Source organism: Camelus dromedarius, chromosome X, assembly GCF_036321535.1.
Source record: "Camelus dromedarius isolate mCamDro1 chromosome X, mCamDro1.pat, whole genome shotgun sequence".
In the NCBI taxonomy this organism is placed as follows: Eukaryota; Metazoa; Chordata; class Mammalia; order Artiodactyla; family Camelidae; genus Camelus; species Camelus dromedarius.
Genome location: NC_087472.1, coordinates 55,020,697 through 55,048,326, shown reverse-complemented (window position 1 = coordinate 55,048,326; position 27,630 = coordinate 55,020,697). Strand labels below are relative to the sequence as shown.

General features: G+C 33.3%; 1 protein-coding gene across 1 annotated transcript in view; it reads left to right on the top strand.

Annotated features, from left to right (window-relative positions):
* LOC105090099 (putative P2Y purinoceptor 10) overlaps nt 1–27,630 on the top strand; it is a 108,768-nt gene that overhangs the window by 68,149 nt on the left and 12,989 nt on the right. The window lies entirely within an intron of this gene.

Genomic DNA, 27,630 nt, shown 5'->3' with positions numbered 1-27,630 from the left:
CTGAACTCTCCGTTGGAGATGGGGAGATTCAGCCAATGAATGCTATTCCTTCTTTGCTGTTCCCTCCCCTCAGGACTAGTCCTGCATGTTTTGCTTTTTCTTCTTTCTTTTTTCCTTTACTCCTACCACATTCTTTGTCTTTTGAATAGGGCAATGTACTGTCGGAGTTCAGCAGGTGCTCTTGTTGGCTGGGTGATCCGTGGATGTGAGTTTTGGTGTATTTGTTGGAGAATTTGAGCTATGAGCGTCCTTCTACTCTGCCATCTTGGCCCCTCCTTTTGTGTGTGCATTATGTGTGCTTATATATTTGTATTTTTCTTCCATTCATAGGTTGTCTTTTCTTTTTGTTGATGGTTTCTTTTTCTGTGCAAAAACTTTTAAGTTTAATTAGGTCCCATTTGTTTAGATTTGCTTTTGTTTCCTTTATCTTAGGAGGCAGATCCAAAATAACATTGCTAGGATTATGTTAAAGAGTGTTCTGCTATGTTTTCTCCTAGAAGTTTCTTGGTTTCTTTTCTTACATTTAGCAATAAATTACATTAATCCATTTTGTATTTATTTTTATATATGATATGCAATGATGTTCTAATTTCACTCTTTTACATGTAGCTGTCTTGTTTACCCAGCACCACTGACTAAAGAGAGTGTCTTTCCTCTTTTGTGTATTCATACTCTCTTTGTCATAAATTAATTGACCGTAAATATATAGTTTTATGTATGAGCTGTCTATTCTGTTCCATTGATTCATGTATCTGTTTTTATAACAGTACCATATTGTTTTAATTACTGTAATTTTGTAGTGTAGTCTGAAATCAGGGAGCATGTTATCTGCATTCTTTTCTTTTTCTTTCTCAAGGTTGCTTTGCTTATTTGGGTATTTTGTGTTTCCATACAAAAGTTAGTATTATTTGTTCTAGTTTTGTGAAAAATGCCCTTGGTTTTTATAGGGATTACGTTGATTCTTTAGATAGCCTTGAGCAATATTCTTCCAATTCAGAAACATGGTGTATCTCTACATATGTGTCATTCTAAACCTCTATCATGAGTGTCTTATAGTTTTCTGAGTACAAGTCTTTTATCTTCTTAGTTAGGTTTATTCCTAGGTATTTCATTCTTTTTGATGAAATTGTTTTCTTAATTTCTCTTTCTGATAGCTCATTGTTACTGTATATAAATATAACTGATTTTGGTATATTACTAGAAATCAACTACAGAGAAACAATGGAGAAAAAAATGAAAGCATGGAGAGTAAACAACATGCTATTAAAAAAAATGGGTCAATGATGAAATCAAAGTTGAAATTAAAAAATACCTTGAGACGTTTCTGGGCTCTCCATTCTGTTCCATTGGTCCATATGTCTGTCTTTGTACCAATACTATGCTGTCTTGATGACTGTAGCTCTATAGTATTGTCTGAAGCCTGGGAGAGTTATTTCTCCAGCCTCTTTCTTTCTCTTCGGTAATGCTTTGACAATTCTAGGTCTTTGATAGTTCCAAATAAATTGTATTATGATTTGTTCTAGTTCTGTGAAATATGTCCTGGGTAATTTATTAGGGATTACATTAAATCTGTAGATTGCGAACCCACAAACTATTGGTCAACTAATCTTCAACAAAGGAGGCAAGAATATACAATGGAATAAAGACAATCTTTTCAGCAAATGGTGTTGGGAAAACTGGACAGCAGCAAGTAAAACAAAGAAGCTAGAACACTCCCTTATACCATACACAAAAATCAACTCAAAATGGATCAAAGACATAAACATAAGACAAGATACAATAAAGCTCCTAGTGGAAAATACAGGAAAAACATTATCTGACACACATCTCAAAAATGTTCTCCTAGAGCAGTCTACTCAAGCATTAGAAATAAAAGCAAGAATAAACAAATGGGACTTAATGGAACTTACAAGCTTCTGCACACCGAAGGAAACCATAAGTAAAACAAAAAGACAACCTACAGAATGGGAGAAAATCTTTGCCAAAGATGAAACTGACAAAGGCTTGATCTCCAGAATATATAAGCAGCTCATAGGACTCAATAAGAAAAAATAAACAACCCAATCCAAAAATGGGCAGAAGACCTAAACAAGCAATTCTCCAAGGAAGACATACAAATGATCAATAGGCACATGAAAAAATGCTCAATATCACTAATTATCAGAGAAATGCAAATCAAAACTACAATGAGGTATCACCTCACATCAATCAGAATGGCCATCATTCAAAAATCTACAAATGACAAATGCTGGAGAGGCTGTGGAACAAAGGGAACCCTCCTACACTGGTGGTGGGAATGCAGTTTGGTGCAGCCACTGTGGAAAACCGTATGGAGATTCCTCAAAAGACTAGGAATAGACTTACCATATTACCCAGGAATCCCGCTCCTGGGCATATATCCAGAAGGAACACTACTTCAAAATGACACCTGCACCCCAATGTTCATAGCAGCACTATTTACAATAGCCAAGACATGGAAACAGCCTAAATGTCCATCAGTGGATGACTGGATAAAGAAGAGGTGGTATATTTATACAATGGAATACTACTCAGCCATAAAAACCGACAACATAACACCATTTGCATCAAGATGGATGTTCCTGGAGAATGTCATTCTGAGTGAAGTAAGCCAGAAAGAGAAAGAAAAATACCATATGAGATCCCTCATATGTGGATACTAAAAAAAAAAAAAAAAGCATAAATACAAAACAGAAATAGACTCATAGACATAGAATAGAAACTTGTGGTTGCCAAGGGGGTGGGGGTGGGAAGAGATAGACTGGGATTTCAAAATTGTAGAATAGATAAACAATATTATACTGTATAGCACAGGGAAATTTATACAAGATCTTATGGTAGCTCACAGAGAAAAAAATGTGGCAATGAATATATACGTATTCATGTATAACTGAAAAATTATGCTCTACACTGGAATTTGACACAACATTGTAAAATGACTATAAATCAATAAAAATTGTTAAAAAAATACCTTTAGACAAATCAAAATGAAAACACAACCACACAAAATTTATGGGACACAGCAAAGGCAGTGCTACGATTGAATTTTGTAGCGATACAGGTCTTCCTCAAAAAAGAAGAAAAATCTCAAATAAACTATCTAACCCACCAGCTAAAAGAATTAGATAAAGAAGAGCAAAAGCCCCAAAAGGCAGCAGAGAGAAGGAAATAATAAAGATCAGGGAGGAAATAAATAAAGACATTGAAAATATTAGAAAAATTCAATCAAACCAAAAGCTGGTTTTTTGAAAGAGTAAATAAAATCGACAAATCTCTGGCAAAACTCACAAAGAAGAAAAAAGAGAGAGCACAAATAAACAAAATAAGAAAGGAAAAATGGAGAAACTACAACAAATAACATAGAAATACAGAATATCATACAAGAATATTATGAAAAACTATATGGAACCAAAATGGATAACCTAGAGGAGATGAACAAATTTCTGGAAACATACAGTCCACCAAGACTGAATCAAGAAGAAACTGACCACTTGAACAAACTGATCACTAGAAATGAAGTCGAATTAGCAATAAAAAGAAACCTCCCTCCAAATAAAAGTCCAGGACCGGACAGCTTCACTGGGGAATTCTACCAAACATACAAAGAAGACCTCATACCAGTCCTTCTCAAACTCTTTCAGAAGATTGAAATGTAGGGAATACTCTCAAACTCATTCTATAAACCACCATTACCTTGATACCAAAACCAGGCAAAGACACTACCAAAAAAGAGAATTACAGGCCAATATCACTAATGAACATAGATCCAAAAATCCTCACCAAAATATTAGCAAATAGAATCCACAGCAAATAAAAAAGATTATACATCATGATCAAGTGGGGTTCATCCCAGGGACACAAGGGTGGTTCAACATAATCAAATCAATGAATGTAATACATCACATCAACAAGAGAAAGGACAAATCAGCATATGTTAATGTTAATACCTGGCCCTTAATAATCAGCAGGACTTTTACCAGCTTAATAATTATAACTGGCTCTGATGGTTTCTAGGCCTTACACAGAGCAGTATCCTTATTAGGAATTACGGTTTGGCCCTTAACCTAGAAACACTTATACTAAATTCAAGTTCCTGACAAACACTCTCTTTATATATCAGAATCACATAGATTTCAAAAAACATGGAGTCTTAGATCCACAAAAATGCTGACACTTGTTTGGATACTGAATATGTTGAAAGAGATCAAACCTACTTAAAGCCATCATAAGAGTCCCAAATTTTACTTCCCAACAGGATTTCCCTCTGAAGGAAATATTAAGTAGATTTCTCTGAAAGACAAAGAGAACAACCCTATATCATTCCCTCATCTCTTGTGAATAGACTCTGTTCTGGAGCCCTTTCTAAATTATGGTCACAGGATTATAAGCAATATACTGTATTTCAGGAACTTATTTTCTTTCTCTAATTCATTTTGGCTACCCAATGACCTCTTTAGAATCCTGAAGCAAAAGTCAGGCATAAATGTGGGTACTCATTGTTTTTCAATAAATGATATGTTTTACCTCAGTCGATTGGTGACCTTTCAGAATATATACTTCACTTCTTAGGAAAGAAGAAAAGAAGTAATCTCTTGGGTAGACCAAGATCACTGGGGTACAGAATATGGACACTGACTGGGCCACAGAGGAATGTTTTAGTATCAGACAGGTTTAGTAGTGCTTGAAGACGTTTTGTGATATTTTAGCAAACTAGAATTGAACTCTTGTCAAAATGCAAAAGAGGTTAATTTTGTTTCAGCTTTCTTTTCTTCTTAGTTGTCCTTCAATTTCTGCCTTAAAGGTGTTTATATGCTATTATTCCTCACATTCAAAATTTGTTTTTTATTTATGTTGAGGTGTAAGTTCATCCATTCCTGATTTACAGTGCTTACTTTGTACAAGGCACTGGGCTAGTGCTAAGTGTGAATTAGAATCTCTACACTCAAGGACCTCATAGACCACAGCTTAAAATATTAACCCAGGCAAGGTGGTAGGCATTTTAATTGAAGTCAAAGTCTTCAGTTGGTGAGCTGGACTGCCAATCTTTGGCAATTTAGGCACTACTAGGAAACATTTGGATGACACTAAAGTCATTTAGAGAAGGCTCAGCTGCTCCTAAAAATAGGTCAATGTTGTGCCAATGAGTACTTCAAATAAGACAAGTCACACAACTTTTATAAAGTAGACTATTTACTTTTAAGACTTATTGAGTTATAATTGATATACAAAGGGAAAAAGACTGTTAAAACTGATTAAATTTTAAATCCCTGGAAGTCAAAGACTATATTTTTAATCATTGTTGAATACCCAGAACCTACTAGAGTGCTTAAGCTTGGGAAATGTTGGCTCTAAAAGTAAATCAATAGGAGAGGATGGAATAATTTTACAGGTCAGACCATGCCCTGTGTGTCTGTCACACAAACGTGCTTTAGAGTGATCTCAGGACACCTGGAGAGTCCTCTGAGAAGGTTTCCCCCTCTTTTCTGTTGTTGCTGTTGAGGGCTTACACCTCATATTATACTCTTCCCCACCTGGAAAGAGATAGTCTTTCATTAGGAAGCCAAAAGTGACTGTGCAGTTGATGTGTAAGGAAAAATGGTTGTTTTGGGCCCCTATTCCAAAGTGAGATTTTTTTCATGTAGCTAATATATATATATATATGAATAAATTAGTCAGTATACAATTGATTACTGTATGTAAAATTTTATGTTTAATATTATATAAGGTGTGAAAAAAGGCAAAGTATCCTTCTCATGAAAGAATTAGTATAATTTATTGAAAAGAACAGAGACCTTGGATGGACAAGTTTTGAAATCTTAGCTAAGCTACTTGTAGTTGTATAACCTTGGACAAGTTATTTGAAAATGTTCTTAAGACTCAGATTCCTAGTCAGTAAAATGGAAATAATAATGTTCATATAAGGTTCCTCTAAGGATTACATGAGACAATGGTATGCATTTTGAATTTTCATTTTTAAGCTACACTTTGAGTTTCCTGAAAGACTCTGTGATTTTCATTCCTGTATTCATCCTGCACCCAGAAATTTCTGGTTTATTATAGGTGTTCAATAAGCATTTGTGGAATTAATTAAATCATTAACTACATTTGTACAGAAAGAAATTCCTCTTAGCTAGTTTTTTTAAGGAACAAAGTGGAAGCAAATTAACAACTTCTGCTTTGTAATAGGACTTACCACACAGACAATAATTAAATAAACCCTCATTATAAAATAAATTCCTAAAAGCCTGAATTAATTGCTTCATATACAAATGTGAAAACTTCAGCATTTCATGAGAAAGTATAGCTTAGTTTATTAAATGACTTTGACTTTCTTTTTCATATAAAAGAAAAAATGTCTGAGCCAATGCTGTAAGTTTGAAAAACAACTACAAGTTTCTTGAAAGCTCATCATAAACTGTAAGAAGTGTGAAAACAGGACTCCCACAGTTCAATTTCACACAAATATCTTCTGGTTTAGTTAAAACACCAATAAAGCTAGGTCAATTACTTTTAATCACCCATTTCAATGAATGCAATATTGTGATGTCATAAATTTCTCTGCAGAGTAAGTCTTATTATTTAATCACACCAAGAAGAAATCAATGTTGTTTAAAGGGGTCTAGAAGGCGTGAGAACAAAATTCTTGAGAACAGGGTTCATGACATATTCTTTCATCACTGTACCACTGAGCACAGTGCCTTCCAAGTACTAGTTGCTTAATAAATACCTGTTGAATAGATGAATGATGTCCTATTTCATCTTTTGATACCATCATTCAGCCAGTGACCTAGGCTCAAAATATAGTAACTAGCTATTCTCCAATTTCTTTCAGCCCCTCAAATCAGTGAGATGCAAAATCCAGTTATTTCTTCTTTTGTAACATCTCTCAAATCCATTCCTCTCTGTTGTAACCACCAATCTAATCTGTCACAGTCTGAAGGGACACAGTAAAATGACTTTCTTCTTGCTCTTCTTTGTCCCTTTAGTACACATCCACCACCCACATCATGTCAAATCTTGTTTACTCACACCCAATATGTGATAGGAATTTAAGAATTATTTCTTCTCAGAACACTGGTCACAATTTTCCTGTGTTGCTGATGTGAAATTACTTCTCTATGATAGGGTATGAGACCTTTTTTAGAATTTCCATCATTGTCATTTCCCATTCCCTCCTGCTTAAACTAAATTTCTAAGTAGGGTCAGTGTCTAGTTGAACTTCTCTTCTAACTTGCTTGAGTTGTGAAATGATGACCTCAAGTCTGTTTACTCACTTGCAGATGTTGTAATGGTAATGATTATCTATCTATCTATCTATCTATCTATCTATCTATCTATCTATCTATCTATTATTTTTCATCCCTTCATGTGTCCTACTCATTTCCCCCTAAATATATTTAAAGGTAGTTTACAACAAAAATAATTATAAAACATGACAGTTAAAATAAATGTTAAATTGACAATAAAAATGCATTAGGAGTTTTCCCACAATTTCGTTTTATGAGACTATTGCAATTCATCCATGGAGTCAAGATTAAGATCTCCTCATTTAGAGGAAGAAGAGAAGAGAATTGTGGTAGGGATCTGGAGCAAGGAATTTGGAACATTAAACTCAATTCTGAATGTCCTAGAAACTAGGGCAACAAAAAAGTAAACCTGGTTGGCTACTCAGTCTCATTGTCAGGCAGCACTACTCTATAATCATCACACCTACTCTTTGAAGCAGCTGATCTACTGACCACCTTCTTTGACAGGATAGCAATTCAATCTATTACTTTCTAATAACTCACTTCCTGGTTTTGAGTCTTTCTTTCTCATCTCCAATTTTCAATTGCTCATGGTCTTTTCATGACACTTTCCAACTTCAAATCCTTTTTCTACTCATGCTTACACTATTGCAACACTCCTGACTGGTTTTCTTGCCTTCAGACTCACTCCATCACCAATATAGTTGTAAACTATCTTTAGAAGATTTGATCAAGGCCATTTCTAGTCCTTCTTGTTTCCTTATAAAATTAGAAAAAAAAAGTGACCTTTCCAGTCTAACATATTTCTTTGGTTAAAAGTCTTGCCTTTTGTAAATTAAAAAAAATTATAGACCTTCTTCCAGGCAAAGCAGCACTACTTTGTTTAGATTTCAGCTCCCATGCACATTTTAATCACTCTTTTGCACCACTGCATAACCATGTCCATCAGTCCTGGTTTTGTTTACATTCCTTCTCTATGTTAAACCTTTATTGAAGGCCTGTGGCTTATAACAGTGTCATTATCATTTGTTTTTCTTCCATATAAACTGCTTCAAAATAATCTGGAAAAGAAAAGATCCAAAGGCAAAAGAAGTTCTCTGAAAGCCATTTAAAATCTTACACTCTCAATCTATAACTACATCAATAGTAGAATTGACATTTTTGGGAATAAATAACAGAAACTGTTCCAAATATCTAACTCACTTTTGATTTCAGATCTTTGTTCTTTCTGCATTTAATAATTTATCACACAAAAGTCTGTTAAACTTCTGTTAGTGAATCCTTTTAATGGAACCAGTCAATGTCAAGTTTATGAAATCCTGAACGTTTGTCTTTGGAATCCTTACCACTCCTTTCTGAGCAACTTTTTCCATTTTTTAAGCATTTTATTCCTCTTCCACCCATGACTAAGTTTACACAAACAACACATCCCCAATATGGTGTTAAGGATTTAAATATGTTAAAATTAGCATTTTCAAAGACAAGTGTATGAAGAGGGCAATGCTCAACCCCTCCCCCAAAAAATGCTTCAAAAACTTTAGTCATCTTTATGAGAAACATTATTAAGCATAGTCTTTCTGGTGATCTCAAACTATTCCATTTCGGTAACCCAATGCTTTTTTCCTGATTCTCAAGGAAATTTCTATTATTTTCACCCATTAACACTTGAAACAGACAATAGGGGAGAACAAAGTAATGTGATCAAAACACTTCAATATGGCTTGAAAGCATTTATTTCATATAGCCATTCTAAAAAATCACATTTGACTCACAAGCACTCATGTATACATGGAAAAAGCAAAGGAAAAAAAAGAGTAAGAGAGATGATAATAGAGTAAGATGGGTGTGTGCATAGCAAGAAGCTCAGTGCATTTTTGACACATTCTCTTTTCAAGCACCATAGCAAAGACACATGACTTTTATGTCATTAGATAAAAACAGCAGGCATTGTATCTATAGAATCTAATGATGTCTGGAAGTTTATCTTCTGTAAGTTTAGCAAGCTATGAAATAGCCTCTTGATAATCTTCAGAATAGTACAAGTGAATTTCCCCAAGAAGTAGATGCCTTGCAAAACTGCGAAGTAAGAAGAAGTCATTGGTAAGGAACAAAATATATGGATAGACAGTGGGGAATCATTGTTTAAAACATGGTCTAATGTTCTCTGTTAAAAATGATCAGCTTTTTAAAGATATCATAACTTATTTTTGTTTTATTTTTAAATAGTAAAGTAAAATTTTAACAGTTAAGCTGGGTTTTTGCACTTTAAACTTTCATAATAAACTGAGAAAACTATGGTAATACGTGGCAAATTAAATCAGATACTCTGTTCCTGATTGAAGTGTACAAATCATGGAAAATCTGAATTTATCAAACCAAAATGTCAATTTTCTTTACCCACAGTATCCTCTGAGGGAAATGTTTTCCTAAACAACTAAGTGATGATGACTAACAGTTCTACCTCCCATCAGAGGTAAAGGATTTGGGGTTTTCCTGTTTTACTGAATAAACTACATTACTACCTCTTGTAGCTGTATAAGCCTGCAGTTCTCTACAGGATATCTGGGTAGAAAGGGTAAGATTTTTGGATTTCTATTCATACATTAAAAAATAGAACTTAAAATTCTCTGTGAATTGAAAATGGCAATGTGAATTTCTGCTGCTTCCATTGAAAATGTAATCCTGAGTCTGCTAATATTTAAGTATTGTTGTGAAAAATGGAGACTCCGGTGAGATAATATCTATTTTTAAGTTTAAGTGGTGAACATGTTCACTGAAACTGCTTCATGCTTTATATAAAGAAATGTGGCTGTCTAGATAGAAAGCTCCTTTCTCTACAATATGCCATTGATATATGAACCAGGAGTCCAGACTTAAACACTGTTCCTAACAAATCTGTGTTAAAATTATGATAGTGGTTGATTAAATACGTTGCTGTTAGTGTTAGTAGTGGAGGAAAAAATGAAATTTTAAATCCAGGATTTTATCAACCAAATTAAGTGGCATTCAAATTATAAATACATTTAAATGCCTAAATCTTTTCATAGGATGAGATTTGACATGTTTCTTTGATTGGGACATTTTCCATGCCTGCATTCTGGGGTCCAAAATGAGAGCTTCATATAGCACAAAAGGATTTCCATTAAGCCCTAGAAGCTAGCACAGCTGTCAAATCTCAGAGGGGCTGATTCTCAATTTACAATGAACATTTCCTTGGATGTATTTTTATTTTGAGAACATGGGAAATATTTCAAGAAGGGGCTCCAAGTGTTGTGCTGTCTCTGTTAGATAGAATTCTTTCCATTTTCCTTACTTGAAATAATAAAATAGCCATTGCCCTTTTAAAAAGTCTTCTAATTTCACACTTGGAGTTTGATTCTTATGTATGTAAGATTATTCAGGATATGTAAAAATTATATAGGTCCTAGAGAAGTTAGTGTAAATCATCTAAGATTTCAATGAGATCTGGTAATACTGATACTTTCCCATGATATGAGCAAATCATTTTTTTTATACACTGAATTCCCCCAGATTAGAGTTGGAGATATTAAGTTCCCTTTCAGTGAAAGATGGCTAGATAAAGATTTTTACAGTGAAATATCAGGATAAAGACTTTATTTTACTACTAACTTTATTTTCCAGAAATGAAATGTAACTAACAGCTGTAGACTACATAAGCATGACTCACAGGATGGCACCATATGCATATTATGGTTGCCAAGTGGAACCATAATGTTGGATACTGAAAGCAGCTCTTAGTCTCTCTGACCACAAGTATAGGTGGAGTTTTCCTCCATCAAAGTAGTTCCAAAGTGGCTGAGGCTTGTGACAGCATACAACACCCAGGCAAGCTAGGCAACTGCAGGGCTTTGGGAACCTCCAAAAAAACTGAGGTCAGCAGTGCTCTTTGGAATGATCTTCCTAGAAACTGTACTTTGGTGGGACTTTGAAGAAGAGATCTCCTCAACAGACTTGAAAGCTCTGGATTGAGTTTTTTCTTCCAAATCTGCTTACCTTCCTCCACCCATCAAACAAGTTGACTGAGGAGGAGGCTGGTTGTTTAACTAGCTTCCAAGGCTGGGTGATAGTAGGGAGGAAATGAATCATCTCTCTATCCCTAATAGCAAAGTTTAGCCTAAAGCTTGTGCTTAGTAGAGCCCTAGGGGGAGGGAGGGTTTGCTGTTGGCTGACTGTGTTGAGGTCTTGCTTTCTATAGCTGTGAATGTGGGTGTCCTAGAAGACTATAAAGTATTCATTAGAGCTCGAGACAGTTTTCCACTTGGTCAAAATTATTGCTCAAGATTGGAAAAATAATAGTTGTCCCTAACTTCTGAGGGCAATAAATGATGACATATTACTAGAATTAGACTTACAAATTGGCAACACATACAACATATTATTTTGAGACTGGGAAAATGCACCTTTAACCTGTCTCCTAGCCCTACCTGTGTGTCTGCCTTCAGCCAGAAGTGCCCCTACTAGTAGTCTATTTCCGGAGGTTACTTGTTGCCTCTCCAAACTCTTTCTTGAATATAAAATGTTCCTGGGAATGGTAAAAGGCTAAGCAAATGAGTATATGAGATAGCTTTATCAGCCAGAGGCTAGATTTTCTGAAATAAGAAAAGTTGGCACTTCAGAAGGCACTAGGTTATCAAAAAGAGGGCAATGGGAGAAAAAAGGGAGACAATATAGATTAATGGAAAGGAAACTGCTGACTTCACACACACTGCCTACTTACTTTTTAACCAGAAGTGTACAAGGCACATGTTCACTCAGCCAACAACTTATGAACATAATTCTGAACAATCATAGGGTTAAATTTTCTTTTTCTGGCTTTAGAATAAAGCTATGCTGCTGCATCTCTGTGGGTCAGTCAAAGATTACAGAGTTGTTAGGGACCTACAATCAAATTTCCTGAATGTCTTTCCCAAGTGATGACTCTGATGCAAGATTCAGTTCAATGGCTGCAGACTGAGCATATGTTTTTTTTTCTGGACAGACTTCTGAAAGATTTGTAATTGTACTTGCCAAAGCCAGGGAATTATTTTTATGTCAAGCAAAAACAAGCAGAAACATATTTCATAATTATTGATTAATATTCTTGACAATTAATAGAATTGGAAGTCAAGATTGGGTGGATCATAACATGATTCCTCCAAAATGTGTTATATGTGAAAAAATCTGAGATAAATCCTTTCTGATTGGTATCCTCATGGAACCAGCCAGTTGAGCTTCAGTGCATTTAAAGAGGAAGTTTTTTTTCTTTTTTTTTTTTTGTTATTTTTCTATTGAAGTATAGTCAGTTTACAATGTTGTGTCAATTTCTGGTGTACAGCACAATGCTTCAGTCATACATGAATATACATATATTCATTTTCATATTCTTTTTCATCATAAGATACTGAAAGATATCAAATATAGTTCCCTGTGCTATACATTATAAACTTGTTTATCTATTTTATATATACCCATCAGTATCTGTAAATCTCAAACTCCCAATTTATCCTTTCCCATTCCCTTCCCTAACTTTTTTATTTTGAAATATTTTTAGACCCACAAGAAGTTACAAAAACAGTATAACGCATCCCCATGTACCCTTCACCCAGATTTTCCCAATGAGTAGTTCTCCAAAAACTATAGTACATTATTAAAACCAGGAAACTGACATTGGTATAATACTATTACCTAGACTATAAACCTTATTTGTATTCTGTCAGTTTTTACATGTACTCATTTGTATGTGTGTATTTGTATGTATGATTGTGTGTATGATTCCATAAAATTTTATCATATGTATATATTTGTGTAACCACCATCAAAATCAAGATTCATAAGTGCTCCATTACTCACAACAACAACAAAAAATAGATTTGTGTTACAACTTCACATCACAAATTCCTCCCATCCCTAACACCCTGGCAACTATTGATATGTACTCTATCTCTATAATTCTGTCATTTTGAGGTTGTAATATAAATGCAACCATTTCAGATTGGCTTTTTTTAATTGGCATAGTGTCCTTGAGACCTATGCAAGTTTATATATCAATAGTTGGTTCATTTTTATTGGTGAGTACTATTCTATTATATGGATATATCACAGTATATCCATTCACCCAGTGAAGGGCATTTGGGTTGTTTCCATCTTTGAAATATTACAAATACAGCTGCTATGGAAATTCATATACAAGTTTTTGGGTGGACATGTTTTTATTTATCTTCAATATTTACCTAAAGACTGAAGTGGAATTTCTAGGTTATACAGTAAATGCATGGTTAGTTTTATAAAAACAAAACAAAACAAAACAAAAAATCCCCCTAAAAAAACCTGCCAAAATGTTTTCCAAAGTAGCTGTACCATTTACCATTTCTAAAAGCAATGCATTTGTGATCCAGTTCTTAATCCTTGTCAGGACTTGCAGTTGTCAGTATTTTTTATTTTAGACATTCTAATAGGTATGTTATGCTTTCTCATTGTGCTTTTAAATCACATTTTCTAATGGCTAGTGATATTGAGTATCTTCTCATGTTCTTTTCAGGGAATTTCCTGTTCATGTCCTTTGTCATTTTCCTTTTTTAAAATTGAAGTGAAATTGACATGCAATATTATGTTAGTTTCAGGTATACAATGTAGTGATTTGATAATCAAATACATTACAAAATGATCACCACAATAACTAGTAATCATCTGTCACCATAAAAATTAATAAAATATTATTGACTATATTTCTTATGCTATATATTATATCCCTGTAACTTACTTATTTTATAACTGTAAGTTTGTACCTCTTAATCTCTTAATCTCTTCACTTATTTGCCCAATCCCACATCCCCTATTTGGCAACCACTAATTTTTCTCTGTATCAATAAGTCTGTTTCTGTTTGGGTTGGTTGGTTTTTTCATTGTTTTTTGTTTTTTAGAATCCATGTATAAGTGAAATCATATAGCATTTGTTTTTCTCTGACTTTTTTCACTTATCATAATATTATCTAGGATGATCCATGTTGTCACAAATGGCAAGCTTTCATTCTTTTTTATGGCTGAGTAATATTACATTACATATATATCACATATTATTTATCTATTCATATTTTGATGGACATTTAGGATGCTTCCATATCTTGGTTATTGGAAATAATTCTGCAATGAACATAGGGGTGAATATATCTTTTCAAATAAGTTTTTTTTTTGTTTCCTTAAGGTAAATACTCAGAAGTGAAATTGGTAAATGGTATGGTAGTTCTATTTTTAACATTTTGTGGAACATATACTGTTTCCCATAGTGACTGAACCAATTTATATTAGCACCAATTGTGCATTAGGGTTCTGTTTTCTCCACATACTTGCCAACACTTGTTATTTCTTGTCTTTTTGATGATAGTCATTCTGACAGATGTGACGTGATATCTCATCATAGTTTTGATTGGCATTTCCCTGATGATTAATGATGTTGAACATCTTTTCATGTGCCTGTGGCCTTCTGTATGTCTTCTTTGGAAAAATATAAATTCAGGTCCTCTGTTCATTTTTTAATTAGATTTTTTTCGTGTTGAGTTATATGACTTATTTATATATTTTGGATATTAACCCTTTATGGGATATATAATTTGCAAATATCGTCTCCCATTCAATAAGTTGCCTTTTTTATTTTGTTGATGATTTCCTTCTTTGTGTAAAATGTTTTTAGTTTGATATAGTCCCATTTAAAAAAAATTATTTTTTTGCTATTGTTGCCCTTGCCTAGGGAGACAGATCCAAAGAAATATCGCTAAGACTGATGTCAAATAGCATACTGCTTAGATGTTTTTCTAGGAGTTTTATGGTTTCTGGTGTTACATTTAAGTCTTTTATCCATTTTGAGTTATTTTGTATGTAGTGTAAGAAAATGATCCAGTTACATTCTTTTACATTTAATTGTCTAATTTCCCAGCAACATTTATTACAGAGGCTATCTTTTCCCATAGTATATTCTTGACTCCTTTATTGAAGATTAATTACCACATAAGTATGGGCTTACTTTGAGGAATTCTATTCTGTTTCATTGATCTGTCTGATTTTATATCAGTATGATACTCTTTTGATTATTATAGCTTTGTAGTATAGTTTAAAGTCAAGAACTAAGAACTTCTCATCTGTTCTTTATTCTTGGGATTTCTTTGTGTATTCAAAGCCTTTTGTGGTTGCATACAAATTTTAGGAGTATTTGTTCTAGTTATTTGAAAATTACCATTGGTATTTTGATAGGAATTACATTAAATTCATAGATTGCTTTGGGAAGTATGGATAATTTAATAACATTAATGATCCAAATCAATAAGCATGGAGTATTTTTTCATTTATTTGTGTCTTCTTCAATCTCCTTAATTAATGCCTTACAGTTCTCAGAGTACAGGTCTTTCACTTCCTTGATTAAATTTATTATTAGGTATTTTATTATTTTATGCAACTCTAAATGGGATGGTTTTCTTTATTTCTCTTTCTGATAGATTGTTATTAGTGTATAGAAGTGCTACAGATCTGTATGTAATTTTGTATCCTGCAAATCTACTGAATTAGCTTATTAGTACTAGTAGTTTTTGTTGGAGTCTATAGGGTTTTCTATATATAGTATCATGTCAAAGAGTAAATTTTTATTTCTTTCTTTCCAACTTAGAAGTTTTTATTTATTTTTGTTGTTTAATTGCTGTGGCTAGAACTTCAAATACTATGTTCAGTAAAAGTTGCAAGAATGGGCATCCTGTCTTCTTTTTGATCTTAGAGGAAAAGCTTTTAGCTTTTCAACATTGAGTATGATGTGAATTTGTCATATATGGCCTTTATTATGTTGAGGTATCTTCTCTCTGTAATCACTTTATTGAGATTTTATTATCATAAATACATGTTAAATTTTGTCTAAAGCTTTTTCTGCATCTTTTGAAATATGATTTTTATCCTTCATTTTATTAATATGGTGTATCATGTTGATCAATTTGTGGATATTGAGCCATCCTTGCATCACTGGGAAAAGTTCCACTTGACCATGGTGCATGATCTTTTTAATGTATATTTGAATTTGACTTGCTACTAATTACTGAGAATTTTTGCATCTATATTTATCAGAAATATTGACCTGTATTTTTTTTTTTGTAATGTCTTTGTCTGGTTATAGTATACCTTATAAAATGAATTCAGAAATAATCTCTCTTCCTCTGTTTCTGGATGTGATTTATAGAATTAGTATTTCTTTAATAAATGTTTGGTAGAATTTGTCTATGAATCCATCTAGGCCTGAAGATATTTTTGGGGGGAGAAATTTTGTATCTTGCAATTTTAATTTCTTTAATGGCTATAAGAATATTCAGATTATCCATTTTATCTTGAGTAAGTTTGACCATTTGTGGTTTTTAGAAATTGGTCTATTTCATCTAAGTTCTCAAATTTAGTGCATGGAATTGCTCACAGTATTTTAATTAGCCTTTTATTTCTGCAAGGTCTACAGTGACATTCTTTTTAAAAAGATTTCTGGTCCTAGTAATTTGTATTTTCTCTCTTCTTTATTTGTTGGTCTTCTAGAGTTTTGTCAGTTTTACTGATCTTTTAAAAAAAACTGGGCTCTGGGTTTGATTTTTTTTCTAATTTCATTGGTTTTGACTCTTTCATTCCTTCTGTTTCTTTTATTTTGCTCTACTTTTTTAGTTCCTTGAGGTGAAATAATATATTACTAAATTGAGACTTTTCTTCTTTTCTAATATAAGTATTTAACACCCTCAATTTTTCTCTAAGCAGTCCTTTAGCTACACTTCACATATTTTTATATAGTGTATATTAATTTTTATCCAACTTAATGTATAGTTTCATTTCTCTTGAGACTTATCTTTTGACTCACGAAGTAATTAGAAATGTGCAGTCTAATTACCAAGTGTTTGGAGAAGTTCCTGTTGTCTTCTAGCTTAATTTCTAACATGTTAAGGATTATTAGTTTAATTCCTAGCTTAATTCCATTTAGGGGAGAGAACATACTCTACATAATTTCAGTTAAAAAAACTGTTAAAATTTATTTTATGATCTGGGATATGGACTATCTTTGTGAATGCTTAATGTTTGCTTAGAAAGAATGTATATGTTGCTTTTGTTCAATAGCTTAATCTATAAATTTTGATTTGATCTTGTTGGCTGATGTTGATATTCAGTTCTTCTACATCCTTGCAGATCTCTGTCTATTATTTTTATCAATTGTAGAGAGCATTGAGGTCCCTGACTTTAGTTATGATTTTTTTCTATTTTTCCTTTAGCCATATCAATTTTTGCTTCATGTATTTTAAAGCTCTTCTCCTCTTACATATATATTTAAAACTGCAATTTCCTCTTGGTGGATATATCATTTTTATCATTATGTATAAATGCCTTCTTGTCCCTACTAATTTTGTTTTCCTTGCAGTCCGCTTTATCTGATATTAATATACTCAATTCTGCTTTCTTTTTGTTAATGTTTGCATGGTATATTTTTTTCATCCTTTTCTCTACAACTTGCCAATGTCATTATGTTTAAAATGAGACTCTTGTAGACAACATACATTTGAATGTGGTAGGCAGAATAATGTGTCCTCAAAGATGTCCACATCATAGTCTTCAGGACCCCTGAATGTTATGTTACATAGCAAGGATAAATTAAGGTTATCCTGGATTATACAGATGGACCAAATATAACAATAAGAGTCTTTATAGGTTGAAGAGGAAAGCAGGAGTAAAAGAAATGAGATATGATGCCATGAGAAGGACCTGATTGGCCATTGATAACTTTGAAGGTGAAAGGGAACCATGAACCATAGAATGCAGATAGCCTCTTGATGCTGGTAAAGGCAAGAAAAGCGATTCTCTTCTAAACCCTCCAGAAAGGAACAGAACTCTGCCAATGTCTTTATTTTAACCCAGTAAGACATGTTTCAGACTTCTGACCTTGAAAACTGTAAGATAATAAATTTGTGTTGTTTTAAGCCACTAAGTTCGTGGCAAATTGTTACAATAGCAATATAAAACTAATTTATTTGGCCACATTTTTCTATCTAGTCTGACTTTTTTCTTTCAATTAGTTTATTTAGACTATTTACATTTAATGTAATTATTGATATGTTAAGATTTAAGTCTATAATTTTAAAGTTTGTTTCCTGTTTATTCCTTCTCTTTTTCATTTCTTTGTTTTCATTTTCCTGGCTACCTCTCAAGTTACTAAAAGTTATTTTCTGTTCCACTTTTATTTTTCTAGAGTATTTTTGAGTCAAATTCTTTGTATAGTTGTTTTTATAAAACCGTTATTAATTTTTCACATAAAATATTTCACATAAAATAAAATATATAATTTTAAAGTGCATAATTCAGTGATTTTTGGTACATTCGTGGAGTTATGCAACCACCAGCACTATTTGATTTTAGAACATTTTCATCACCCCCCCCAAAATTTTTACCCATTGGCAATTATCCTATATGCCCCTCCTCTGAGGAGGAAAACACTAACCTAATTTCTGTCTTTATAGATTTGCCTATACAGGACAGTTCATATAAATGGAGTCATACAATATATAGTCTTTTGTGTCTGGCTTCTTTTATTTTTAGCATAATGTTTTCAGTATTTATCTGTGTTGCAGTATGCATCAGTATTTATAACATTCAGCTCCAGCTGCCATACAGAATACCATAGACTAGGTGGTTTAAATATTAGAAATTTATTTTGTCCCAGTTCTGGAAGCTGAAAGTCCAATATCAGGGTGTTAGTATGTTTGGGTACTGGTAAAGACTCTTCCTGTTTTGCAACCTTCTCACTTTGTCCTCACATGGCAGAGAGAGACAGACAGAGAGAGAGCACTCTGGTATCTCTTCTTTTTATAAGGGCACAAATTCTATCTGATCAATGCTTTATGATCTCATTAAACCTTAATCATCACATTCAAAATTATTTGTGGATTTTTGAATGACGGCCATTCTGATGGGTGTGAGGTGATACCTCATTGTAGTTTTGATTTGAATTTCTCTGATAATTAGTGATACTGAGCGTTTTTTTATGTGCCTATTGATCATTTGTATGTCTTCCTTGGAGAATTGCTTGTTTAGGTCTTCTGCCCATTTTTGGATTGGGTTGTTTATTTTTTTCTTATTGAGTCCTATGAGCTGCTTATATATTCTGGAGGCCAAGCCTTTGTCGGTTTCATTTGCAAAAATTTTCTCCCATTCCGTAGGTTGTCTCTTTGTTTTACTTATGGTTTCCTTTGGTGTGCAGAAGCTTCTAAGTTTCATTAGGTCCCATTTGTTTATTCTTGCTTTTATTTCTACTAGGAGAAAACTTTTGAGATGTATGTCAGATAATGTTTTGTCTATGTTTTCCTCTAGGAGTTTTATTGTATCTTGTCTTGTGTTTAAGTCTTTGATCCATTTTGAGTTGATTTTTGTATATGGTGTAAGGGAGTGTTCTACCTTCATTGATTTACATGCTGCTATCCAGTTTTCCCAACACCATTTGCTGAAGAGACTGTCTTTATTCCATTATATATTCTTGCCTCCTTTGTCAAAGATTAGTTGACCAAAAGTTTGTGGGTTCATTTCTGGGCTGTCTATTCTGTTCCATTGGTCTATATGTCTACTTTTGTACCAATACCATGCTGCCTTAATGACTGTAGCTCTAAAGTGTTGTCTGAAGTCTGGGAGAGTTATTCCTCCAGCCTCTTTCTTTCTCTTCAGTAATGCTTTGGCAATTCTAGGTCTTTTGTGGTTCCATATAAATTGTATTATGATTTGTTCTAGTTCTGTGAAATATGTCCTGGGTAATTGGATAGGGATTGCATTAAATCTGTAGATTGCCTTGGGCACTGTCACCATGTTAACTATTGATTCTTCCAATCCAAGAGCATGGGATATCTTTCCATTTTTTGAAGTGTTATTTAATTTCCTTCATCAATGGTTTATAGTTTTCTGTGTATAAGTCTTTCACCTCCTTGGTTAAATTTATTCCCATATATTTTATTATTTTGGGTGCTATTTTAAAGGGGATTGTTTCTTTACTTTCTTTTTCTGTTGATTCCTCATTAGTGTAAAGAAATGCAACTGATTTTTGAACGTTAATCTTGTAACCTGCTACCTGCTACCTTGCTGAATTCTTCACTCAGCTCTAGTAGTTTTTGTGTGGACCTATTAGGGTTTTCTATATATAGTAACATGTCGTTGGCATATAGTGACACTTTTACCTCTTCTTTTCCAATTTGGATCCCTTTTATTTCTTTCTTCTGCCTGATTGCTGTGGTTAGGAGTATTAGTGCTTTAAGATATACATTTTGAGGGGACACAATTCAATCCCTAGTGGTATTTAATTCTTTTTTTAGTTGCTGAATAATATCCAGTTTTGTTCATGCCTTCTTCAGTTGATGAACATATAAGTCATTTCTAATTTTCAGCTATTATGAGTAACTCTTTTAATATTCATGTACTAAGTTTTGTGAGGATATAGTTTTCATTTCTCTTTGTTATATATATAAAGGTGGAATTTCTGGGTCATATGAAAACACTGTTTAAAATTTTAAGGCACTACCAAATTGTTTACTAAGTCAGGTGCACCATTTTACTATCCTATCTGCAATGGATAAAGGTTCTAATAATATCCTTGCCAATATCTGTTATTTCTGACTTTTTAATTTTAGTCATCCTAGTAGGCATGAAGTATTATTTTATTGTGGGTTTTGTTTGTATTTCTCTTATTAATAAAATAAGGCATGTCTTCTTGTGCTTATTTAACCATTTTATATATTTTCTTTAGACAAATATCGATTCATATCCTCTACTCATTGAAATTTGGTTATTTGTCTTTTTATTGTGAATTATAAGTTTTTTTCTTTACATATTCTGGATACTAGTTCCCTTTAAGACATGATTTACAAATATTTTCTCTCATCCTAGGAATATCTTTTCATTTTGATGGTGTCCTTTGACATACAAAGATTTTTACATTTTTATTCTTGATAAAGTCCAATTTATCTGTTTTTGCATATTGTTTTGTTGGATGTACTTCCAGTGTTGTATCTAAGAAACTATTGTCTAACCCAAAGACACAAAACTTACTCTGATTATTTCTCCTATGAATATTATAGCACAGTTTTCACATTTAGATTGGTTTACACAATTGTAGAGTCTGGTTAGGCAAATCCAAAATCCATGAGACAGGCTATCAGGAGGAACTGGCTGGTACTCTTCGGCATGAGCTCAAGCTGCTGTCCATATGTGGAACTTCTTTAGGAAACCCTCAACTCTACTCTTAAGGCCTTCCAACTATTGAATCAATCCCATCCAGATTATCAAAATACTTTCCTTTATTTAACATAAACTGATTATGGATTTTAATCACATAGACAAAATACCTATACAGCAACACTTACATTAGTGTTTTATTGAATAACTGGGGACTGTAGCTCTCAGCCAAGCTGACACACAGAAAAGAATATCACATTCCACTCTTTGTTCCCAGGGATGGGGACCTATATAATCTTTTTAAACCATACTTAACATCCAAATAGAGAAGGAACAAAGTCACACTTCCATGTAATGTGATACAAATATCTTGTATACAGCTGATGAATAACCATTTCTTCATAAGGAAATGCAAGGTTCTTGGATGATGTACATTCTTAAACTTTGATATCCTATAGCTTATGGACTGTGATATAAAATTAACTATTTTTAGTAGTCTTCTGTTGGGTGATAAGAGAATATAGAGTGTAGAAAACAAACAAACAAAAAACTTTGGAAAACATTTATTTTCCTTATAATAATATAAGGAAAATATTCATAGGTATTACAGCACTTATTTCTGACAATGGTCTCTTGGTCATAACTGGTATTTTTAATTACCTTCTTTCTACTAACCATTTCCCTTCTCCACAGAAAGTATTTAAACTTGTCATAGTTCTTTGCCTGGTAGAGCACTCAAAACTTTATTCTTGAATGATCTAAGTCTTTAGCAGTCCTACCAAAATTTCGTTCTTGCAGTTTTCCATTGACTTTACTCACAGGGCATGGTAGCAGAGCCTTCTTTTGTTATGGGCCCCTCTAAAAACTAGTAGCTTTTTAGGTTACTCAGTTAATGGGCTGGAGTAGCACACTCAAATGTGGACTATGTTGCACCTAATATTCAACAGGGTCAGTTAGGTATTATATCTCTTTTTGGCGAGATAGTAAGGACCATATATAGCAACTTATCCTTCACTTTGGAAGGGATATCTCAACATATACAGCCACATTAGACCCCTAGAAATTTCACTGAAGTACAAACCTTCAGAATTTTTATAGGAATTATTTACCACTTTCTGACATGCAAATGTCTTACTAACATGCCTAGAGCAGTTCTTAATTCCTACTCACCAAGTCCAACCAATCAGCATAGTATCATCAATGTAATGGACCAGCATGACATTTGTAATCTTGTGCAAGGGAGATGTGATCAAGGTCCCTGTGGACTAAATTATGACAGAGTCAGAGTTGATTTACCCCTGAGGTAGGACAGTAAAGGTATTTGCTGGCTTTATCAGCTGAAAACAACTGCTTCCAGTAGTCTTTCCTAGCAGGTATAGCAGGTATCAAGAAAAAAGCATTTGCCAGATACACACACACACACACACACACACCAGGGAATGTGATGGTTGTTCAAGCAACAAAATCACATTTGGAACAGTAGCTGCAAGTGGGGCTGCCACCTGATTAAGTTTATGATAATCCACTAGTATTCTCCAAGATCCATCTGTTGTCGTCACAGGCCAAGTAGGCAAGTTAAATGGGGATATGTTGAGAATCATCGTTCCTATATTTTTCAAGTCCTTGGTGGTATCACTAATCTCTTCAATCCCTTCAGGAATGTCATATTCTTTTTGGTTTACTATTTTTGTAGGTAGAAGCATTTCTAGTGGCTTCCACTTTGGTTTTCCTACTTTAAAAGTCAGGGAACCAATGTGGAGATTCTGTCAGTTGCTGAGTATATCTGTTTTATTTATACATTCCAGAACTGGGGAAATAACTATAGGATGGGTTCAGGAACCTACTGGACACACTGTGAGATAGATCTGAGCTAAAATCCCATTGATCACTTGACTTCCATAATCCTTTATTCTGATTGGTGAACCATAGTGACATTTTGAATATCCTGAAATTAGTGTCACTTCAGAGCCAGTCTGTAACAATCCCTGAAAAGTCTGATTATTTCATTTTCTCCAATTCACAGTCATTTTTTAAATGATCATATGTCCCTTTGGGGAAGGCTTGGAAAAAGATTAGCAGTAAAAATTTGGGGCAGGAAGGGACTTGGACTCTCCTTCATTAAAGGAATTCTGGGTTTATAAATAGGTTCAATTCTGGGAATCCACTTTGGGGCCGTGAAACTCTGTTCTGGTGGCTTAAATTAGATTTTTGTTCACTAGACATAGAACATTTTAATTTCTAGGCTTATGCAAATGAAGTAAGAGTTTAGTAGACTACTCATCTATTTCTTTTCTAGATACACCACAATCAACTAGCCAATACCATATGTTCCTGTGAGTCAAGTTATTCTGATTATTTTTTGGCTCTATTCTGCATTACATTAACCATGCTCACCTTCTTAGCAATTAAGTACTGTAACTTGGTCCCTGACACAAAGAACAACCACAGAGCTCTTCAAGAATGCTGGGGCTTCCTTCACGTTTGTATTTCTCTAAGGTATGGTGAAAAGTTTGTCCTCTGGACTCTCCTTGAGTGGGTGAGCAGGCCTTACATGATAAATTCACTCTAACATTCTAATCTCCTTAAGCTTTTGGATTCCCTCCTTTGCAGTATTACCAAGACAGTTTAGTATTTCAACTTTAATTTAGTATAGTTCGCCTTTGGAGTCATGCAAATCAACCAACCAACTAACCAACCAACCAAACTCTTAGAGCTTTCTCTAATCTCTGAAACTAAAATTTTGAATCTAATCTAGAATCTCTGCTTAGTTGATCCTTACCATTATATTTAGCCTGATACAACTTTATATTTCTTCAACAAGAATTTTACACACTTAAGATCCATTTCCACATATATTCCCCATGTTTCTGTCTGTATGAATTGGGAAATTAATGCAATACTTTTGGTGTGTATCACACCTTCTCATAGGTCACCCTTTGCACCTCATCCTTTGGCTTCTGCTAGGACTTGAGTTTAATTATAGGCGAGGAAGCAAAGAAGAGTGATGAGGTACATCCTGAAGAGAATTAGCAATATTTTGCAAGAAAACTACTCTAGGGGAAGTCATTATGGTTTCTCCAGTCAGAGGGGAAGTAACATCTTGAGGGAAAGGTAGAGGTCTTGTTTCTAATAGAAAGATTCAGTAGAATTTAGGAGTTTGATGTTCCCAGCCTCACTGGATTCTGCCCATGTGTTCTCATTCCTCCCCAGTCAATAACTTACTTCAAGAGAAGACATCCTGCAAGGCTGAGAAATTAATTTATGTTTTAACTTAGTTTCAGGTTAACACTCTGGTTTTTGGCTTAAATGTCTCAGCTCTATGGCTACAGAAGACAGGAGGTTCTTTCTGGGCAGAAAATAAAGTTTGTGGGATCATTAATGTAAAGCTAGAGCTGCAAATTTAAAGTAATGAACTAATTTTTTCTTTTGCTAGTTCCTCTAGCAGTTAGAAATAACCAGCCAATCTCATTATACTCCTTAGCTTGATGAAAATGTTCCAATGGAATAAATGCATGGTCACTCAGAAGTTCAACTTATATAATATTTGATTAAGAATGTCTAATGACAATATTTTGTGTATTTCTATTGCAACATTAGACCATAGAACTACCACTGCCTATTTAACACTGAATATAGTTATTAATGCATTTAATTCTAACTGGATTAAATAAGCAATTTCATAAAACCCAGAAGCAATTCAAAAATATGTCCTTAAGATGCTACTCCTTTAGAATCACTTCCATTATCAGTCAGGGTTCAACCAGTGAAATAGAGCCAGTAGGAGATGTAAAGTAAGAGATACATTGCAAGGAATTATTTGTTTGATTGTGGGGGCTGCATAGGCAATAGGTCAGGGTGTCAGAAAGGGCAAGCTTGAATACAAGCTGAAGCTGTTGTCCTTGGGCAGAATTTCTTCTTCAGAAAAATCTCAACTCTGCTCTAAATGCCTTTTAATTAACTGAATCAGGCCCACTCAGATTATTTAAAATAATATCCTTTCATTAAAGTTAACTGATTGTGAATTTTAATCACTTTTACAAAATAACTACACAGCAACACTTACATTAATATGTGATTGAATAACTGGGTTCTGTAGCTTAGCTAAGTTGATACATACAAAAGACCATCACAGCTACCGATTTTATTCTTTACCATGTGAATATATGATTGTCTTAGCACCACTGGTTGAAAAGACTACTCCTTTTCCTTTGCACTTTTTTGACACACTTGTTGAAAATCAATTGACCATGAATGTAAGGGTTTATTTCTGGATTCTTAATTATATTCCATTGATTTATATGCTTATATAATGGGTTGATTACTGTAGATTTGTAGTAAGTTCTGAAATCGAGAAGTATCAGGACTCCAATTTTGTTCTACTCCAGGTCTAGTTTGGTATTCTGGGTTCTTCGCATTTCCATTTAAATTTAGGATAAGCTTGTCAAATTCTGCAAATAAGACAGCTAAGGTTTGGATACGCATTGTATTTAATCTATAGATTGATTGATAATATTGCCATCTTAACAACATTAAGTATTCTAATTTACAAGCATGGTATGTCATCCCATTTATTTTGTAACTTAGTTTCTTCAAACAGTGTTTAGTCTTTCCCTTGTACAAATTTTGTAAATATTTGGTTAAATTTATTCTAAGTATTTTATTCTTTCCGATACTATTGTAAATGATACTTCTTTTTAAACTTTATTCTTAGACTATTTATTTTTAGTATATAGAAATACAACAGATTTTTTAATGTTCAACTGTATTCTGCAAACTTGCTGAATTTGTTCATTACTTCAAAACTATTTTTAGTGGCTTATTTAGAATTTTCTATATACAAGGTTATGACATATACAAATAAACATACTTGCACTTCTTCTTTTCATTTCTTACCTAATTCCACTGTCTATAACTTGGAGTAAAACATTTAAAAGAAGTGGTGAAAGTGGATATTTTCTTCTCATTCCATGTCTTAGTAGGAAAACATAGTTTTAACCATCAAATAAAATGTCAGCTGTGAATTTTTCAGAGCTGTCCTTTTTTCTGGTTGAGGAAGTGTGTTTTTATTCCTGGTTTATTGAATATTTTTCATTATAAAATATGTTAGATTTTATCAAATTTTTTTGCATCTATTGGGATAGTCATATGGCTTTCATTTTTTCATCTGTTAATATAATGTATTATACTGATTGATTTTTCAGGTGTTAAACCAAGCTTCATCACTGTATATAGTTCTTTTTATATTGCTGAATTCAATTAGCTAGTATTTTAGTGAGGATTTGGGCATCTTTATTGATAGGAATATTGTTTTATTTTTTTCTTTGGTATCTTTGGCTTTGGTGTCAGGGTACTACTGGTCTCCTTGTCAAATGAGTTGGAGAGTGTTTTCTCCTCTTCTACTCTTGGAAGAGTTTTTTAATAATTGATATTAATTCTTTAAGAACAAAGTAAAACTCACTCATGAACTCATTTTGGCCTGGAATTTTTTTTGTGGGTATTTTATGATTACTAACTCAATTTCTTTACTTGTAATAAGTTGACTCAAGATTTTCAAATTTCTTTTGATTCTGTTTCAGTAGTTTCTGTTATTTGATAAATGTATTCATTTTATCTATGCTATTAATTTATTGGCATACATTTATTCACAATATTCTCTTATAAACTTTTAAATTTCCACTGTCAGTAATAGTATTCTTTCTTTCAATTCTGATTTTAGCAATTTCAGATTTCTCTCTCTTTCTCTTTCTCCCTCTCTTTTTCAATCTAGTAGAAACTTTGTCAATTTTTTTGATGTTTGCAAGAAATCAGTTTTGGTTTTATTGATTTTCTCCATTGTTTTTCTGTCCTCTATTTCATTAGTTTTCTAATCTTTGTTATTTCTCTCTTTCTGCTTGCTTTGGATATAGTTTTGGTTTTTTTTTTTTTTGTTGTTGTTGTTGTTTTTAGTTGCCCATGGTGAGTGATCCAGTAATTGATCTGAGATTTGAGATATTTTTCATTTTAAATATATGTGTATTTATAGCTATAAATTTTCCTCTAAGGACTACTTTAGGTGTATCCAATAATTTCTAGTATATTGTGATTTCATTTTCATTCATTTCAAAGTATTTTCTAGATTCTCTTGTGATTTCCTCTATGATCCATTTGTTACTTAGGAGTA